We start from the raw sequence: 21,750 nt of genomic DNA, 5'->3' as shown, positions 1-21,750 counted from the left end.
ATGAATCGCAAGTGACATTAGCGAGCAACCAAAAGATATATGCGGTAGCAAATGTTGCAGTACAGGAGTTAAATGTACCAGGTGATACTAGTGAGCACCCATAAGTAAATATGAGGTAGCAGTCGGTGCATTACAGGTTATAATACCAATACATAAAAACAGATAGTTGTAGATTATGAGCACCCAAAAATATGAGGTAGCAATCCGTGCATTACAGGTAAAACAATTACATAAAAACAGGTTATAGAACCAATACGTAAAACCAAATAGTTGTACACTGTGAGCACCCAAGAATATATGAGGTAGCAGTCGGTGCGTTACAGGTAAAAACAATTACATAACAGGTTACAGGACCAATACATAAACAAATCGTTGTACACTGTGAGCATCCAAGAATATATGTTGTAGCAGTCTGTGCATTACAGGTAAAAAACAATTGCATAAAAACAAAATAGATGTAAAAATGCTGCAATAGAAGGCAGACACTATCACAAGCGTGTCGATATAGGCTAAGTAAGGTGCGCGGTAGTGGAACTTAGTCTATGTGTCCGGTTCTCAGGTCATGCTCCAATAGTGAGATTGACTAGTCCATGATGGCCGCCACTGAGAAAGATCAGTCTAAAGTGGCCGCCAAGAAGGGGAGTCGGAGACAGTAGTCCTCTGTTTGTTCTTGCTTTGAGAGCAGGGAAGGGCCTTCTGGGAGGGAGTCTTATCTCTATTTTGATGGACCTGTGTGGAGGAGTTATGCCGAGGAGCCTCGTGGGCGTCTGGAGGTGCAGGCAGAGATTTATGGTTTCAGTTAGTGACCCCTGCCCTTATGAACAATGGTGGTTTAAAAATGTGAGACGAGTGGAGTAAATAAAATACCTTAGAGTTGAGATTGCAGTATTATTGCCGATATCACGCTTTGCAGGCATCCAGGGTCTAGGCAAGAGGTGAAGCAAGCAAGATGCGGTGAACTACTGGCAGGCTGCGTGCAAGACCCCATGCCCGATCCTCGGTCCCCGCCAGCACCGCAAGAAGGCTGTAGGTTCGCAGGTCCGCTCCTATGGCCCTTGCAGCAGCATGAGAGGGGGGCCACCAGGAGTCACGTCTGCCGAAGGAACCTCGCTGTTGCCCGTAAATCCAGAGCTCCTACGTTGCAACCCTTCCCGCCTCGCTAGGCGATGTCGTGTGTCTCCCGCTTTCCTCGCCTTTAGCCTCGGGACTCCACTCTTACCGCATGAGCCCGGGTAGAATCCGCCGAGCAATATGAGGGCAGCTCCCTCGCAGATCCTCACAGGGGGCGTCTCTGCTCCCAGTCAGCGGTCAGGCATCCCCTGCTGGCTCCGGTCAGCGCCCCATCAGCCGGTTCCCGCCGTCCGTTGTGGTTGGGGGCCAGCTCCGTCAACCCCACCGAGCCTGAGCGCCCACTCTCCAATGGGTGCTGCAAGAATCCGGGCAGAACCGCCACGCAGCAAGAGGGCAGCTCTCTCGCAGTCCCTCACGAGGGGCGTCTCTGGTCACAGTCTGGTATCCCCTGCTGGCTCCGGTCAGCGCCCCAGCAGGCTCACAGCGGATGTCTCGATCCCAGTCTGAAATCCCCTGCCGGCTTCAGTCCGCGCCCCAGTAGGCTCACAGCGGGTGTCTCTGGTCCCAATCTGTTCTCCCCTGCAGGCTCCGGTCAGCACCCCTGCAGGCTCCGGTCAGCACCCCTGCAAGCTCCAGGCAGTCAGCCGTCCGTTCTAGGCGCCTGCGATGGACAGTAGCAGCCCGGTGTCCGGTAAAGGCGGGGGCGATTAGGTCCTCTCCCGCGCCGATAAGAATATGTTCCAGTTACTTGAGTTACTGTTGTAGTTACATTCAGTTGCGTAACTACGGATACCCGGGATACTGAGTGCTAACAGGGATTACATCCAAAATTGGAATCCCAAGCACTCTGAGCTCCGACGAGGAGCTCCTACCCGGCGGCCATCTTGCGGCCATACTTTGACACTTTTGTACCTCCGCTAGATTGTCACATAATTCAAGTCACTTTACCAGACTGCACAGTAAGAGGAGTTTGTAAACACCAAGCCCCATATTAAAAACCTAAGCAGCAACTTGTCAGAAGACCTAGCCATCCTACTACTATGAAATTAATGCCATCACTAGAAGATACGGTAGCACTCGTAGATCTAATGGCAGTATTTGGCACTGGATCAAACTATGCTCATTCTTGATTTGATATAGGTGAGAGCGGTAATGCTCTTGTGTAGTTTTACTCCTTTCACCATGAACACCAACAGGTCCCTCAGCTTTGCAACTCGTGAGGCCTATTCTACGGTGTTCCTCAATAATCTGTTTACCAAACAGTTATCAAGATTTATTAGAAACCATTGGCTCTCCTATGTCCTGCCGTTTTCAGCATTTGCTGCTGTGCAAGGACTCCAATCTTGCTCTGTATCAGTAAAACCTCTTACTCTACCCATGGTCACGGAGTTTATTTCAGGTGTGTTTCCCTACCTAGATTCAAACGGGATACTGAGAACTTACTGTTGCGCAGCATTGAAGACTCCTGGCACCCCTGTGCCAGATGGCTCCTTGTGCGCTCTATGCTACAGTGGATTCTGAAATGCCATCCTGGGTCGTTTTAGTGGTATTTACCTACTCTGGCGTGGATAGGTCGCCTATGATGGGGCATGCTGTGAGAGGCTGGCCTGGTGTATGTAAATGTAAATTGATACTTGTATAGCACACTACTCACCCGCAAGGGTCTCAAGGCGCTTGTATGAATACCGCTGTGGAACCCATCCTGGTTTTCCCTGTGAGGTGTCCACTCCTAGGCACCCCCAAGGTGGAGGCCAGGCATCCTTAGCGTTGTGGAGATGCAAGCTATTGCCCAGAGTTGCAGAATGGGACTCCATGATTGGAATAGGCACAGAGGAGAGCATTATCAGGTCCGTGGAATTTTGAGCCCAAGACCCTCCGAGGCGGGGAATTGAACCCTGGTCCCGGGCTAGACCTCTGCATCAGGGTCTGCCGCTCTAACATTGAGCCACACTTCTCCACTTCTGTATGATGTCCACTAATGTAAGTGGGCTCCTTGCACCAGTCCCGCCAACCTGTATTGTGATTTAAGAGTCTCTAAGTGGTAGCTGTGGTGAGCAGCCTTCAGGCTTAGTCCAGGAGGAGTGAAAAGTAGCTTGTTTTACCAGAATGCAGTCTTGTAGTATAGATCAAGTGGGGGAAAAACCTCACCAAGTAATTATAAAAATATGTATTTATTATATAATACTCTAGTACGTTCAAATATCTCCTACACGGAGATAAACGCGATGCACACAATACTTAAGCAAAGAAACACAGTAAATGGCACAGAATACACAGCGGACCCCTGGGGGGGGGGGGAACCCCCACAGAACCACCCATGGTAAGTAGATCGGGAGAGCATGTGCTGTGTGGAAATACTACTGCATGCTCAGTTTAAGTCTGCAAATAACAGTTGGATTAATAAAGATTAAGGACCCCTTCTCAGTGGACCCTCCAGAAACCCTGAGGAAGACAGAAGGTTGGAAAGTACCCCACCGGAGTACCCACGTTACCTACACGAGGGAAGCTGGGTGCATATGTGTGAAGTGTTGGAAACCGCTGTTGAATCTAATAGAGGACTTCAGGAAAGTGCTGTTGTTGCAGAATGAGGAAGTGTCCGATGGAATCTGAAGTTGGTTTCATGTTAAGAGGTACCTGCAAGCAGTGGGGGACAGAGTTTGTCACTCAGGGCTGACCACTAGACTTTGAAGACTGATGTCACATGTTCCAGGATGGGTGACTGACCTTGACTGTGCACCTGTGAGGACCGGGTGATGTTGAGGATGACCAGGGGCAGTGCCCGAGCTGTCCCACGACAGATGCCGTGTGCGGAGGGGTCAGTGTCCGGCGGGATCACCAACAAGCCTTGGCAATTGCAACCAATGCAGGGAGTGAAGGAGGAGCAACGTCTGGACCAGCAAGGTCCAGGGGACTCTCCACAAGTCTGGGTCAGTCTAGGCCCAGGCAATCGGGGAAGCCCAAAAGTGTGACCCGGAGGCACTGAAGTCACAAGAGGAACTCTAGCAGTTAACCAAAAGATATAGGCCACGATGCGGTGTGACTGAAAATTCTGGTCACTGGAGGTGCTCGAAGTTGGAGCTACTTTGAGACTGAAGATCTTGGAAGGAAGCCAACTAGCCTTTGCAACTGCAAGTTGATGCAGTGCACAGGGGTTCGGTCATTGAAACCCCCACGAGAGATATTGACCGTAAACTTGGGGAGAGGGCAGGGCTGGCCTCGGGAGCTGTGGTAAACCACCACCTGTGAGTCCAGAGGAGCTCGGGATCAGCAGACCTGTTGACTTAGTTGCGGTGCCTGCGAATGTATGGGAGGGACTCCTTTACTCCAAGGGAGATTCCTTCAAGTATCTTCGATGCTTCACAGGCCTCTGAAGGTGCCTGTATGATGTACAGACCATGCAGCAGAGTGGAAAGGAGACTGGGTCAGGCCCTAGAAGTCCCAGAGTGTCCAGACGGTAGAAGAAGTGATGTCTGATCAGAATCTTATCTGACGACAAAACTAGGGTCCTACACCCAGGAAAGCCCTTAAGTAACCTAGGGAAAGGGTTGGGAAGATTCAGGGACCCTCCCAGGAGAGTGTCTGGACAGGGAGGGTGAGGGGGGTTACTTCCATGTCCTTCGTCCAGTTTCGTGCCAGAGCAGGAGCCAACGGCGCCCAGGACTTGTTTGAACTGGACTATGCAGAGGGACACCAAATGTGCCCCTAGTGCAGACTGAGTGGCGCTGGCAAGTGCACCCACCCCAATACACTGAATCCGGTCTGGGAGGTGGTCACACCTCCCTGTGACAGGAGGGCCTATTGTACTGCCTTCTCCTGCTAGAACTTGGCTCAGCAGCAAGAGGGCAGAATCTTGTCTGGTCGGCAGAAACCATTTTGTGCTGTCTGGGTCAAGAAGGCTGGTACCGGGAACACAGCGCCTTACGGAGGGCTCCTCCAGTGCTTAGAATCCTACCCCCACACTGTTTACAGCATTTGGGCATGATTCTAACATGTTTGATATCAAACATGATTGGATTTGTTGCAGCTGTTTTTGAGCTGGTCACTATGCAGTGCCCCTCTATATAGTATATGGCTGCTTCACAACCCAGGAGAATGGACTCCGTAGGCTACAGGGGTGTCCTGCTCATGCAGGGGCACCCTCTCACTTCGAACCAAGCACACTGCCTTCAGTATTGCAAATGCCTGCCAGAGGGGTGACTTGAAATTTTTAAGTGCAGTGACCCTAGATATAGGAAACCTCTTTAGTAAATGGTGCACACACACCAACTTACACAGGCTGCAGTGGCAGGTCTGTAGTTCCATTTTGAATGGTCTCATAGGTGGCATACATACTTCAGCTCATGGGAGACCTCTGGGGTACCTAAGCCCTGGCTACATGGGTACCCCAGTATCCAATCTGGGGTGTACCAACATGATTTAGGGAGAAAGCAGATAGACTGGGGTCCTGATTAGCAGGATCCCAGTCAGACTAGTCAAATACAGCTTAGTACCAGGCAAAAAGTGGGGGTAACCATAAAAGCAGATCCTACTTTCCTACACATGCCAAGATAAGTTGTGGGTGAGGTAACCTTTCCAGAATCTTAATTTTCTTCCTGGAATACCACCTTTTTACCTAGTCAGACCCTCCAGCTTATCGCGATTTCGCGATTTGCAAAAAAATCGCGAAATCGCACGATCTCTGGAAATGCCGCGATATTTGGCATAAAGCCCGCGAAATTTGCTGTTTTCCGCCGTTCGCCGTCCTTTCCGGCCGTTTCCGCCTTAAAAGCGAAGAGGAGCGAGGCACCCATTTTCCATTTGATTTGCGGCGAGGACGCGCGGCCGAGAGAGGGAGAAGACCACGGCGGCCGAGAGAGGGAGAAGACCACGGCGGCCGAGAGAGGGAGAAGACCAGCACCACACCAGCAAGAGGGGGAGAGAGCACGAAGTGGCAGCGACACACACGAAGACTCTTCCTCAGAGACTCGGACTCGTCGGAGCAGGAGGAAAGCCGGCCGGCGGCGAACAGAACACTGACAGGTACCGTCCGTCCGCCCGCTGGATAATCTCTCGAGTCCACCTGCAGGCTGTGCTGGCTCGAGAGGGGCCCGCCTTCTGCTGGACGCGAGATCTCTACCTGCTGCAACGGGCCCCTCGAACCAGGGGCTGGAATCAGTACTCAGGGAGGCCCTGGGTGATGATTTCATGGGCCCTTTAGGTGACCGCCTGCAAGTAAGCACCTTCGAAGCGGCTCTTTAAAGTGTTGGACAGTCTTGTTGAGAACACTGATGGATAAATGTTACTTTGTGACCTTTCAACTGCGTTTTTAGGTGCTAGACCAGGTGTTTTGCAAAAGAGGGAAAAGCTTTTATTGCAGGCCTCGCCCGGCATTGGGTAAAGTTTTTATTATTTATTTATGCATTTTTATATAGCGCGGACTTTACCTGAAGGCGTCAGAGCGCTTCACATTAGGAACAGAGATGAAACATAATGAGAAACATTACAAAAGAACAGATTGCAAAAACATACATTACTTACATAAGGTAATAGTGACATTTGTGAGCAAACAAAATACATGAGGTAGTAAAGGTAATAGTGACAATCGTGAGCAAACAAAATACTTGAGTAAAAATTGTGAGCAACCAAAAATGCATGCGGTAGTCAAAAGAGCACAAGAGGAGATGAAAGTGACAAGTGTGCAGTTATAAGAGAAAACAGAGTATAATTTGAGGTATAGTACTGCAATAAGTGCTAGACACTCAGGCACAGGAACAAGCGTTACGTGGGCAAGGTCAAACAGTAAGATATCTGTGTTTGGTGTTGCAAAAACCCCAAAATAAAATGCGGCTAAATTTCCATTTTTGTGCCGCTAAATTTGCCAATCCATGCCGCTATATCCTGGGGGGTCTGCCTAGTAAATAAAGCTGCTTTCGCCTAGGCATTAGTTGTGTTAATAAATGCCTCAACTACAAGTGTCAAGAGATAAACACACACCTGTGTCAACGCCCTCAAGCTATAGAATGTTGTGTTGGATAAAAACATACATTAGGTTTTCCATCTCTGTTCTGTATCCATGCTCTGGTATCTGAAATCGTTCAGCGATGACAGTAAAGGCAAAATAAGCCATTGTTTATCATGGCCTGGACCTTAATTTCTACCATGTTATGAGAATGAGTGTTTTTCAATGACGAAATTGACGTGTTTATAAAAAGGGGTCTATCTGAGGGTAAATGCTATGGGGTTTACAGGCCCACAGTACAGTTCTAGATTCAACAATATTCAGAATCCCTTTGTCTCAGTATAGTATGCTGTTACCACGTTAAGTGTTTATGTGCAGTTTTTTAAAAGGGCATGCAATAATGTAGTTTAAATTAGTAGGTGCTGCAAGAAATTTGGAAAGATCTGGGGAAAGTGGAAGGCAACTTGGTTCAATGGTGAACAGCATACTAGGGACTAATATGTAGTTGTACTGGAACATTCATTTAGACCGAGTGGGTAAGGAATAGAAGGTAGGCTTAAAGAGGATGCAAATTTAAGTAGTAGAGTTGGAAGTATGCTTGCGTTAATATGGTGGTTGAAACAATGGCTTATATAAGTTATTGTATAACCTGAAAGACCATGTTAATTTACCCCAGTTTGTTGAAAAATCAACAAAAAGAAAATATACAACTACATCCTTGCTTGACTCCTTGAGTAGTATAAATCAGCCAATAAATCAAAGGCCTTTGAAGAGTACAGAAAAGCAGCAGATCACTACCTGGAGTGATGCTAGTTAGTTATAGAAATCTATAAGTTGGTCTACAGTTGACACGTTTTCCTGGATCCATCTTGACGTTCTTTTGAAGTTTGGGGTATCTGTCGGCCTTTGTTGCATGTGGAACAGAATAATATGCAGGTTGGTGTTGGCAAAGATTGGGCTGGAAGCCTCCAGTAATTCCAGGACACTTTTTTAGGTTGCAGCCTACCGGACAGTGCAGCTGTATGGCATGCAAAAGACATCCTGGGGAGTTTCAGAAAGCTGACCTGGGAATACATTCTGCCCGTCACTTGCTTTGTGATTTGTAAATCACATTTTCTTGCTTCCCATTTTCTAGCTTTATTTGCTTTAGGCTGTCCAGTTTGAGTTTGTACCTCCCCATGCGAAAGCTGTGTTTACAGTACTCTTCTACAAACTCGTTTTTTGTAATAAACAGGCCTGTAAATCTTGTTGTCACATTTGTTGGGCATTCAAAGACTGAGGTCAGATGTCAGGCGCTGTCTTCCAGAGGCGCTTGTTCCACTTCTTCAGAGAACTGCGGAGAGCCGTTCTATTGGAAAGCTGCCACTTTGGACATGTAACTGCCCTGCGAGCTCCCGATTTTTGTTAGGGAAACCTGCATCTACCACAGTGAGCTATGTTTGCTTGTTTACTTTCCAAGTGCATTGGACATTTTTTATTTTCTTCTGGCCGGTGTCTGTTGGGGGATCTCTTTTTCAAATAGCCGTAACTGCCAAGTGTCCCAGTGTGGGTATAGCCAGACCTCTCTGAATCATACCTGGAAAAAATTGGCAAAAATTGAATACTTTTGCCTGCTTTATACACCTGCTTATCGCTGTTTTTCTTCTGCCTTGGAAACCTGTAATGTTTCCTTAAAGATGAACGGCTTTCATGTTTAGAACACATGCTGTAAACAAACCTATGCTTGAAACAGGCACAGACAATAATAACACTGTTCTAGCTCCTTTTCCTGAGCTGCAGTCTATTTTCTTTGTGCAAACAGTATCCCGAAGTGAGTTTTTGTTGGTGCAACAGGAATTGTAAGTATGTTTTATTGCAATTGGGTTCCTGTCTGATAATTTTGAGGGGGTGGGAGTTGGTTTTTAGTCAGACCCTCATGTTGCTGTTTTGATTGTGGCTTAAGTACACAAACATTGCTCTATTGGTTAACAGAAGCTATCCTTCTGTGTGAAGTTGCCTTGCTCGTCCCTCTTGACGTGAGCACTACCTTCGGGGTGCTTTGCACGACCGTTGGCTGGCGCAGCCCCGCCCACCCATTAGAACGCCGCCGCGGTAAACTAGATTTTTTTTATTAACCCCTTCCATGCTGCAGCGATTTTCCCCCTGTGCTGCAAAATCACGAGTGGATGGGTTTGACGGCCCCCAGCCGTCATCTGGTCACGAGCACCGTATTGCATGACGGATGGGGGCCGTCATCAGCATGCAAGGGGTTAATGAAAATTGAAGCTACTGTTTCTTGCACTGGGCGAAGTGTTCACTGTCCTTGGAAAGATTTACCTGGGACTCGTGTACACATGCAGCACAACTATCATCTGTAAGTGTATATCAGTACTCAAAGATCGCAAGTGTCCAGGCGTGAGTAGCACATGCACCTTTTTTTTAGGTCGAGCCCGAGCCAGCGCGCATGTGCTGCTCTGGTGATCTGCTGTAGTGGGGTAGGGAATAGAAGCCCCGTTCACTCTCCGCCCATATTTGCCATTGACTTGTCATTGTCTGTCCTAAATGCTAGCTTCTGGTTTGTAAATAGGCTTGATAGTCCCTCCTTGGTACCGCCTCCTGTTCATTTGTCGCCTACCATGGCAACTGCCCCTTTACTTCGTTGTTACACGGTAAGTGTTATTTAGACTGTGAGCGCTATTTTCCTTATCAAGTTTCTATTACTGCAGGTGCTTTGGTGCCTTCTTCACAACCCCTCCCTCCTGTTGTCCATGCCTTCTTTAACCCCCTCCCTTCCAATATCTGATTGTACATGTGCTTTTCCCAATGGTAATTACACAACTACACGTACCAGAATGCAAAAGGAAACCGTCTTGGGGTAAACAAATTCGCACCTGACAGACCGCTAGAGATCTCTGTTCTAAGGCGTGGCCTGCGTTTCTCAATGTTATTTAGGAAGTGCTCGGTTTTGAGTCACTGTGTTTATTAACATATTAATCTCAACGTTGAAATGGAAAGAAGCACACTCTTTCAGCTTGGAGGCGCTTAAACAAAAAATAAAAGCAAAGAAAATGACTGGACTGAATAGGAGACATTATTATTGTAAGCAGAATCAGGAATAATTGGCCCAGAGGCTTGGTAGTCGTGCAAGAAATGCAGCTTTTTTGATAAACAAATTTGGCTAAAAAAGTAATGTTGTTGGCAGCTTTTACAATTGTGTTTACATTTTGTGTCCTCCTTGGTGAAGTTGTAATCTTATCTATGTTGGTGGTGTGGTATCTCCTGTTCACATCCTGGAGAACGTTCCAATCCGTGACCGGCTTCCAGTTACATGCAGTCTAGTTTTACTGACTGCTTTGTTGTGCATTCTCCTACTACATTTTCTTTTGTTTTCTTAATGCTTCCATTCTCCAGCTTCCATTGCTGCTTTGCAAATTACTTTTTCATATTCTGGTATTGTACTTGTGTTTACTACTGATAGATCAGTGGCCCTGACTTAAGTGCGGGGTCTCAGCTAAACCGCTCTTGAGTGTTTTGTCAGTTTTTTTCTCGAGACCGTTTCCTGATTCTTTCGGTTAATCAGTTTAGTTTGCCTTTGTGTAGCAGTGGTTTAATTGCAACACCATCTTAACTTGCAAAATGTTCCTCGTAGTGCTACTTTGGTTTACTTGTCTCTATGGACAAATACTTTTATGTACTACCCCCACCCTTGTTTTCTGCCCCACATCCTGTACCTCCTAGGGTTTTCCTTTAAGTGGGATTGCTATTCCACCAACATTGCAATGGATACATTGAACAACTCCTAGTTATTTTATTTCGGACATAGCCATCTCAAAAGGTATCTCGTTCTTCAACTTCACAAAAAATGTGCCTTTCATTTGTGAGGCATAAAGTGCACCATTGGCATTGTCAGGGTGGGTAGAGCCTCGAACGTTTCTAAACTCATGTTTGAAAACTATTACTTACCAAAAAAAACCATGCTCTGATTTAGTCTGATGTACTAGTACTGCTAAGATGAAACAGTGAATGGTAAAGGTTTAAAAAAAATCAAATACTTTTTCATATTTAATCCCTTGGCCGCTGGGGTAATTCCCCTGCTGTGCTGGGGTGCGCATGCAGCGCCCCGGTGCTCATTACGAGCTCGGCATGCAGCACGGTGGAGCTGAGCTTGTCATGACCGCACCTGTTTCTGTGGAACGTTCAGCACAGCAGGGGCATTATCCCCGAGTGTGAGCGCCACGGCGGCCATTACGAGCTCAGCTCGTCATGAGCACATCGCAACCATGGTTAATGACCAGCTGAGCTTGTTGTGAGCATGGGAGGGGTTAACATGTTTTTTTTGCAAAATGCCTTTACAAATGAAGGTGGCCTTGAAGTTAAGTGTGCAGGATACACTTGTTACTCGCTTTCTTTCACGTTGATTAACTTGTAAATAAATGCTTGCCCATTTTTAATGGGGTGCTGCATGCAGAGCTCAGGAGGACGTTTGTGGACTAGTACTACCAAGATGAAACTGTCCTGCATGTGAATGAAATACATTTTTTATGAGACTTTTTCATATTGAACACTTTTTTTTCAAAAATTCCTCGTCTTTGGTGAGTCCATTTAATTTGTGAAACTGCCTTTTTAGGAACAAAATACAAAACCGCATTTCAGTCTCGGCATCAGCCTAGCATATGGTGATCTTGGGCAATTTACACTTTTTATGGCACATTCACCCTCAGGCACAGGAAATGATCTTTTCACAGGAAAGAGCCATCCATACAGTAACACAATTTAACAATGCTTGGTTTTCGCTTTGATTTGTAAAGCATGTGCTTTATTTATGACATCTGTGGAAACTCGTTTTGAAGAGTTGAATACGTTTAAAGGCACTTTTCATGAAAGCTTTTTTGTTTATGTTTAGTTACACAATAATTATGTATGTAAACAAGCAGTCGCAGGTGCAGTTACCTTGGATGCACCGGGTCATGATTTGAATGCGGCAGCAGGTGCAGTTTCACAGGGGTCAAAAGGTCTAGGAAACCAACTGAACACAGATTATTGGTATATTTTACTACTAAACAAGCAGTCACAAGTGCAATTACCTTGTAGGCACTAAGGTCATGATTTGAATAGTGCAGCAGGAGTGGCTGCACAGGGGCCAAAATCTAGGAAACCCAATCACTACCGATTATTGCTATATTTTACTTCTAGCCCCAACTTGGAACCAGCTCTGCCAGCAGTCTCCCCGCTCCCTATCGGCCTTCTGGTATCCCAGTGCCCTCTGTGGCGCAGACCAAGTGCCTCCTCCTCCAACACTGCCACCATGCTTCCTGACCCTTCCTCTCTCCTCAAGAGCTTCCTCCCTCACAGGCTTCCTCTATTCCTCACCTAGGACACTGGCTTACCTTAAAAGTGTACGCATCACATTTTTTCACAGTATGGTCAGCTTTTATGAAAAGCACGTAAAAGTTCTACAAAGTATTTCAGTGCTTTAGAAGAGCACCAGTTATATTGCACAAAGACATGGCACTGAGACGATTACATGATTTGGCCAGGATCACAGGATGTTGAGCCGACGCCAAGACTTAAACCCAGTTCCCCAAGTCGCCAGCACCTTCCATAATGTACATCTTTATTGTAGTCCTCTGCAACATGTACAAGAAACATTGACACAGCCAATTGATTTTGCTGTGCCTATGCTTGTTCTTTATTATTTCATATAATACGATCTTTAAAAACATACCTTCAGGGTGTGCGCTGTACAAAAACTTCTTGAACATTTGATTTTACTAAAATGTCCATTTAGAATAGCAACCCAGAAAATCCAAAGGGTGCACATAACTGACTTGCCTCTTAATTCACTATTGCCATTGTCAGGATGGGTGGAAGCATGAACGTTTGAAAATTTATGTTTGAAAACTATTCCTTTAAACCAAATACTTGCACATTTTTAGTCTTACGTACTACTAGTATTGAGATGAAACACTTCTGCATGTGAATAAAATACTTTTTGGGAATTTTTGAAGAGACTTTTTCATATTTTACAGGTTTGTTTCAGAATGTCTTTAAAAAATGAATGTGGCCCAAAAGTTAGCTGTGCAGGACACCCAAGTTACTTGCTTTCTTTCTGGTCAATTAACTTGTAAATAAATGCTTGCCTATTTTGAACAAGCAAAGCCAAAGAGTGTGCTTGCAACCACCAGACTATAGATTTACAGGGACATTATAGTATAGAATTTAGAACAGCATTGGTTTCAGTGCAGCATAGCTTCAAGTAAATGATATAACATGGTCATAAAGCTTTTTTTCTTTACTTTCAGCTATTTGCAGCATGGCTAAAAAACATTGGCAAGGCCAATAGATCTTGCATAGGCAAGACCCATTGGCTTTACCAATGCTTGTATTTATATGTGATGGTGCAGAATCTGCTAAGAAACAACTGCATCTACTAGTTGTGGAATTCCTGGTTCGTTTTCAGATGCCGTATATATGAAGGTCCTATACAATTAACTTTTAGATTTTTTTGTGGATATTCAGTTGCTGACTGCCATTACACTCTCACCAACTTCCTCATCCCTAGCGAAGGTCTTCACTCAAAGCTAGACCTTGCCAGCTGCTGCCAATAAAAGTTTTTAGTCTTTTTATTCTTAATTCCACCCCTTCAAGGCTAAAAATCTCGTAATCCCAGTGAACTTCCTTTCTAGCTCGAGACAGTTACAGCTTTGGCACAGCACTGCTAAATAGTAGAAGGTAAGTACATACTCCTCTTTAATGAGTATATATTTAGGAGGCGGTGTTGTTTAGAGTGCTTCCTAGGGTGTCCTGTCTAAATCGACGAAGGGCAGAAGCAGGCAGTGGCAAGGCCCTACATTATGTAGGCACTGTTGACTGAATGTAACAAGCATTTGCAATACAATAGGTCTCGCATTACTGAAAGTTTGAGCTATTGGTGTTGCCTTATTAGTTGCAACGCCAAATAGAGGGGGGAGGGTAGAGAGTCCTGACAGGGAGTACCACCGAATTCCAGCTTGTATCCCTGTATCGTCTCCAAAACCCATGCATTGTGTTTGATAATTTCCTAATTGCTAAGAAATGCTTGATTCTGCCCCCCCAAATCATGTTGGAACACAGTATGATCATTACCTGCATAGTAGGGGTCCAAGGTTGTTTCCACCATGATAATTACTCCTTTGGACCTGCCCACATGTTCTGGAGGGGTAGAAGGTACTTGAGCCTGAGTATGAACTGGCTCCTCTTCCTCGGTAGGTGTAAACTCAGATACAGGTCTGATGGAAACTTCGGCCATGAGCATGAACTCTGAAGCATCCAGCCATGTCAAAAAGGCCACTGTTGAAGACTTTTGTAAGAGAGGAATGGGTCTTATCCAGTACAGAGAAAGTCGTTACATATTTACACAGATCTTTCACAAACATATCTCCAAAGAAGAGGCCAATGGCTGACGGTCCCACCTACGAAGTCGTCAAGTCCGCTAGTTTCTGGTTTATCTGCGTTAACAGAGACCTGGGTCTTTCCGACAAAATGGTGTGGATGTCATTGCTAAGGAGAAACATCCCAACAGGACATCATTATCAACAGGAGCATTTGTCTCTTTGGTTTGAACTGCCATCTCCACAATTTTGGTGTGCCTCCACAGAGGTCAGGCAATTTATCTTGACCTCCGTGTCAGGCGCAGTCAATCCCTTTTCTTAGGATCTCTGGAATATTTCTTCAGAAATGCCACCATGTTGAGATCTAGGTCGGGAGTGTCACTGACCTTAGAGATGGTCTCGGGCATTCGGAATGCAATCGGGCCTGGACATATTCTGCCATCTCCAAGCAAGGAGCCCACTCTGTCGATTGCGGGGGAACTATGTCATCTGGATCGTAATCCAGTGTCCTGCTCTGAGTCCTACAAGGAATTTCACTTATATTATGATATTTTCGTTGTTTGAAAGTTGAGGGTCGCAAGTCTTCCTAAGACTGTGAGGAAGAATAATCAGCGTCCCGATCTGCCCTATGAGACGACCCCCGAAGAGCTAAGAATGTTCGTTGTGCCATATTTGTGGTGCAAAAGGGCGGAACTTAAGATCTTCTCCAGCACGTCAGCATCTGGCCACTTAGATGTTCTCTTCAGAGGGAGAGCGGATTCTGCCTTCCTCACTTCTGAAGAGCTGCCTAGAGCTCTGCGCCCAGCTCTCTACTGTCATAGTGCTTTATGGGTTGAGTAAAGGGATGGAGCACTAGAATGAATGCTCTATTCACTGACTCTTGCGCATAGTTATCCAGTACCTCTACCATTCTTTCTTCCACCTGGTAATCATAAGGGAGATCACCATACTCCTCATACGAGTTGTCCGCTGGGAGGAACTGAGACATAGAGATGCAGTGCACCTATTTAAACCCTCAGAGAGTCACCAAAAGGGGTGGCCGGGCGGCTAGTAGGTTAATTCGAGCAGAGCGGCTCTTGCCAGCAAGTTGAAAGTGGAGGGAGCCACCTGACACCCATTGGGTAGAGCCCTTATATCATTATTGCAGACCTGCCGGACGTAAGAGGAATTAAATTAAATGGTGCACAGACAACTTGAAATGTGTTCCCAAGCAGATCTGACTCAATTCTGAGTGCAGCTGCAGTGGGCATGCTTGGCATAGAAAGAGGACTACGCCTCTTATGCTCTGAGCAGTCGCGCGACCTTCACTTACCCGCTCCATGCCAGGAACCAGAAGGGACCTGCTCATCAATGTTTTTTCTAGTGCAGTTTTGATCATCTAAGGAAGTGCAGAGAGTTAATATGCCTGTTGTAAACAGCATGTAATATGTAGATCACAGACAGTATTTATTGTGCATTGCTCAAGCGGTTACTGCTTTTGTCACAGAGGTCTTTTGTTACTGTGCAGTTCATAAGTTACAATTGTGATCTAGGTTAGAAAGTTCTGTTTTTCCTCCCAGTCTTTCATTATCCTAATTTTGCTAAAAAAGGGTTTGTTTGGGTAGAAAGAAATTCTTATTAGTAAAGCCAACTCTACACTGTTACGTTCTGAATCCTGAGTTTGTGCTTCCCCAGACTAAGCACTCTTAAAAACTGCCTACCAGTATGGATGACCTGTGAATCCTACACCTTGTAGTTCCTTTGTCTTATGTAAAAGTTTCTATGCACTGATTTACACACGTATGATTCATTGTGTCTGTATGTTTGTGGAATGTAAAATGCTCCGACACCCTACACTGGTATGAGATGCGCTATGAAACAAATGAAATACATGTGAGAGATGAGAGGCACTGTTGGAGGGTGATAGTGAGGGAATAATTAAAGAGCTCTATTAAAGATTGCTGATCCTGGTGCACTGTAAGGTCATCATTTACTATGCGTTAAAAACAAATACAATTGAATATATAATGAAAAACGTGTTGGAGAGTGCATAATTGTTGCCATTTTTTCCAGATTTTCTTATGGGAGGACCTCCATGTAATGGTCAGGCTTGCTTGCTGTGCCCGTTTCCTATACACAGTGTGAGGGCTGACCTGACAAAACTTGCCTGGGCTATTTTGGGTTCCCATTCCGGCCCTCGGAACCGTGATTCCAAAGCACTAGTATTTAAACAAAGCAAGCAAGACCCTGACATGGGAACGAAGCAACATGCACCAAAGTCATAAGCAACCAGTGCATAGTATGCAAAGGGAAATGCTGACTTCACTGAATACAGAAAGTAGAGATCACTTACCCAAAGCTGTGCAGCAGCAAAGAAAGAAGATGGACTACTTTGTCATCTGATTTTATAAGGACTAGTGGGTCCTGATTGGTGGAGCAGTACTGAATATAGATCCGTGACTAATGAGATGTATAGTTGATAAGTTTTTGCTATTTAATAATGTGATTGGCCGTTGTGTTTTCAGTAGTAAAGAAAGAGAAGCATAATCCAAAGCCCCTTGGTTCCCCTCCCACCACACTCTGAAGGGAGGGTGGTCGTGGCTGGGCCTGGGGCCTTAGTGGAGGCCACCCCCAGGGAGTAGATCCCCGAATGAACTGGGTGGGGGTAAGCAGAGGGATGAAAGCAGGAAAGGTACCGGGTAAGCAGATCAGGACGCTGGCTTTCAGCCCAGTCATAAATGTATGCATTGGAATTTGGCCTGAGGGTGGTGGCTATTTAATCGCAGGTGCCTGGCACAGGGCCCTCTTTCTCTGGGGAATCACTACAGAAGAGAGAGGTGCTACTGCTACATTGTGTGAGATTATAAGGAAAGAAGCAGTCCATTCAGACCGAAAAGGGGATGGATTCAATAGAGCATAGGTGGAGGCATAGTGTCATTAACTTAGCAAAGGGGAGCGAGAAGAAACATACAGGGTCAGAGATCGGAAAGCAAGTTCAGCCGCAAGAAGGGTCCTGCGCCAGACCAGTTCTGCACAACGATAGGAGACGAGCGAGTGCCTCACAGCGTTACAATACATGATGAGTCTGGACCTAGCTGGGGTGATCCAAGAGTTGAATACTTCGGCTGCCAAGATTCATAGCCGTTATGGGCCCGCTTTGCGGCAACAGCAACAGCTAACAGTTGGGAGGGGTGGGAGCTGGCAATGGGCCAGATGTGAGCGTGCACCCCACTAAGGAGTGGACATTCCAAGGACATGGAGGAGTTGCAAGATGGAGTCTTTACAACAAATGGGCATACTTAGGCATTGCCACGGGGGGAGAAGCGCGATAAGAAGGAGGCTAAAGGGGAGGTGGGGCGGGAGGGCCACAGCAACAAAGAAGGCAAAGTTGCCACAAGAAGACATGAGGGTGGTCACATGAGATAAATTGGACAAAAATGTAGGAGCAACTGTTGTGCGTATGTCAGTGAGAATGAGGTAGATGGGAGATGAGAAAGACCAGTTAAACAAGGAGGGGACACTAACGCCTGAAACTGGGCATTTGGGTGAGTTCTCCAAGGTGATGCCAAAACTTTTCAAACAGTGGCAGGAGCAGACTGGAAACACCCTCGGAGGGGCAATGAAGGGCAGAGCAGGGAAGATGGCAGGCGGAGCAGAGGATGGGTGTCCAACAGTGGTCTGGGACGATGGTGTGATGGAACATAGGGTAAGTGAAGGTATAGGGAAGAAGGTATTAGAGCGGACTATTAGCGGTAACACCAGTACACTTGGGTAGGCCCCCTTGACAGGCGCATCACAAGTTAACAATACCAATCCCACACCATCCACCAATATGGGACCAGTAGGGCACAGCGGAAGACGCTCACTGGCAAAGCATAGTCCACTGGAAGTTAAAAAGTGAATTTGGAAGAGGGAATTCATAGATATTTTCACTTTACTGGAACATGTGTGCAGGGACGTGGATACATTTAGGGGTTCCGGACAAAACAAAGAAAGCAAAGATAGGAAGAGGGTCAGGCCGGAGGAGAATATTGTGAACTGGTTGTGTGCATTTGCTTTGTTGGGAGCCATCATTTTAGAAAACTTTCCAGAGCAAGGTCCACCATTAATTAGGGACACCAAGCTATTCAGGACAGGTTCAGACAGTATGGAGAAATGGGTTGGCTGCAATATGATTTAGCCTTCCGCCAATGCATGGAAGGGACACCAGCTATGTATTGGGATCAAAGGGAGGCTGGTGAATGGATGGAGCATATGGGGTCCAGGGCAGGTTATGGGTTAGGGTTATTTGGGGCAGGAATTGGTATGCAACTGTGATCCACACCACTAGGGGGGCATGGATGGCTAGCAAACAACACACAGACACAGTCTCTGGTGAACAATCAGTCAGGATTGGGTCTATATTTACTATTGGGCTGCCCACAACTGCAGACAGGTCAGGTTCACACTCAACCCATCATCGCTTGGACATCCAGTGAACATATAGGGGGTTCACAGCACCTAGGATCAAGAATAAGCCCTCGTCAACAGCCTTTTTTAGGGGGGCCAGGACAGCACCAGGCTTGGCTGGGTCCAATGCAGCAGCAGTCATTCGGAGAGCAGGCCCTACAACAACAACTGGGATTGTCGCTGCGACAGTTGGTACTGGAGGAGCCTAGCCAGCAGCTAGGTATTGTTTTCCAAATTTCTGCCCTGCAGAAGGGGGGACAGTTACCACACAGCATCAATGGACAGCTAAGTTTGCAGTTCGGCTGGGGTATTTTGTTTATAAAGTTTTATATAGCGCTAGCTAGACCCGTGGGTATCAGAGCGCTTTACATACACAAAGGAAAAGTACAAGGTAAAAGGAAAGGTACAACAGCCTTTCCCGGCGGTGGGACTGCCATCTGTCTCAGCGCAGGCACCATCGGTGCCTCAGGGTGAGCAACCTCTGGTTGGTACGGCAGCACCGCCAACTACACAGCGCACCATCCCAAGCCAAGGACAATGAATTGGGGCCACTTGCAGCCGCTGCAGGAGCAACTGGAACTGGTCCGGTCTTCTACGGTGGTAGACAGGTTCAAGTCTTTGCTGCTGCGTTGATCACAGGATACCGCCTGTGCAATGCAGGCAACTGCACCAGGGGTCTGGAATGCAAATTCCAACATGGGTGCTCACTGTATGTGGGTACCACCCGGTCTTTTTGTGCAAAGCTGATGCCAGACCTGCACCAGGTGCCACTTTTAATGGAAAGCCGTAGCTTGGACCTATTAACAAAAGGCCTATCCCCTATCCACTTTGAGATGCCAGGTAGTTGCCAGTATATCCCGAAAGCTTCCACTTGTTGGGGTTCCATTTCAGAGGAAATTTATACTATGACAGGTGCATGCCCATGGGGTGTTCAGTATCATGCGCTTAATTGGTGGCATCTAGTACTTCCATAGAGTGGGCAACAAACAATGTGGTAAGCTCCATTACCTAGATGACTTCTTATTTGTGGGTAAGGCTAACTGCTCTGACAGTGCCCAAGCACTGGCACCCTTCAATGTCACTTCTTATGGATTAGGAGCACCATTGGCGGCAGGGAAAACAGAAGGCCCCACTACTACTTTGACATTTTTTGGTGATAAGAGTTGGATGCCTTGGGAGGGGTGTCACGCTCATGCCTCCCAGTTGGTAAGGTACAGGATTTTGCAGAAGCGATTGAGAGGGTGCCAGCAAAACAGAAAGCAACATTAAGTGATATTCAAGACTTAATTGGTAAGCTCAATTTTGCATCCAGGGTCACTCAGGTGGGGAGAGTTTTTTTCAAGAAGGTTGGCAGGTGCAACGGCAGGCATTACTCAAAAACGTCATTTTGTACAGTTGAGGGCAGGGCTAAAAGAGGACCTGCGCATCTGGCTATCTTTTCTACAAGGCTCCAGTGGAGTTAGACTATGGCCAGCACCCTGGACAACCAATGACCGGTTGCAACTGTATACAGATGCTTCCTGGTGTGGGGGCTTTGGGGCAATATTTGGTACGGCTTGGTGTGCCTAGCATTAGCCACCTGCTTGGCGCAAGTCAGACCTGACAGGGAATATCACAACATTAGAGCTCTTTCTCATTCTGGTGTCATTGTTACTTTGGTAGGATATCCTAGCCAACAGGAAATTAACCATAAGGTCAGACAACATGGCAGCAGTCCATGCCATTAATATACAGGCAGCATCATGCCCCATTGTATTGGGCTTGTTAAGGCATCTGGTGCACACATGTCTCCAGTGCAATATCGAAATTATGGCAAATCATTTGGAAGGGGTTCAGAACAAGGTAGCTGATGCTTTTTCTTGCCAACAGTAGGAAAGGTTCCAGGCAGAATGGCAGGAGGCAGATGAGGACATGATGCCCTTCAAAGAGGAATGCTGGAAACTAATCCCTTTGAACTGCAACTACAAAGCGTGGCGGAGAAGGCTCTGGCTGTCAGAACAAGGCAATGGTACCAGCGCTGTGTAGAGACTTTTGCAAACTTTACATCTGGAGTTTCAATTTTCCCAGATAGGTTTGAGGAATCGGGGGCAAGTAAATCTAGGTCATAGGTCTCAATAGCATACCATTTTTTAAAGTTAAGGAGTTTGGAGGACCCCACAAAAGGATTTGTTCTTGGGGAAGCCTTAAAAGAATGGGCTAGTGGTGAGAAAAAGATACAGGATACAAAATAACCAATTGATATTAATATGCTAAAAATTCGAATTGACCACCTGCCTGTAGTGTGCCACTCTGACTTTGAGAAGACACTATTTGGTACAGCTTCCTTACTTACCTTTTTTGGGGCTGTCCGGGTTAGTGAGCTGGTAGCCAGCATCAAGGGTGATAAAAGTAGCAGGGCCCTTTTGGTTAAGGACATCTGCTTGAGCCCCAACATTGTGGCCTTGCGAGTAAGGTGCAATATAAGACAGATCAGGTGGGCGGGGGGGTGCATCTCATATTGCCCATTTAGGCTCTTGGCAGGGAACATGAAGGAACAGGCAGGGGTCTACGGTTCTCACTACACTTTTTGTCACAGTTGCAGTAGTGTCGTTATCATAGGTCCTGAAGAAAGCCATTTTAGGCTGAAACATGTTGACCAATTCAATCAATTTCTTTTATTATGTTTTGGAACTCCGAGGAGATCCACATAAAAACCAAACACAGTACAAGACCCATTCAAGACATCTACAATGTTTACAAAAATACAGAATAATCAAATTTCACAAACTACAAAATTTCATCAATAAATAGCTAAAAAGCATTTAAAAAAGTTAAAAATATTAAAACAAAAGGTTTCATTTGGGGGATTATACAGTGCAAATAAGAAAGAGTTAGCATTTAAAATACCCAATTGCAGACAAATATATCTTAACCACTTACGCCGAAATGGGCGCAATATAGGACATATGAAGAGAACGTGCAAGC

Source organism: Lissotriton helveticus, chromosome 7 (assembly GCF_964261635.1).
Source record: "Lissotriton helveticus chromosome 7, aLisHel1.1, whole genome shotgun sequence".
Classification (NCBI taxonomy): domain Eukaryota; kingdom Metazoa; phylum Chordata; class Amphibia; order Caudata; family Salamandridae; genus Lissotriton; species Lissotriton helveticus.
This window is presented reverse-complemented; position numbering follows the sequence as displayed.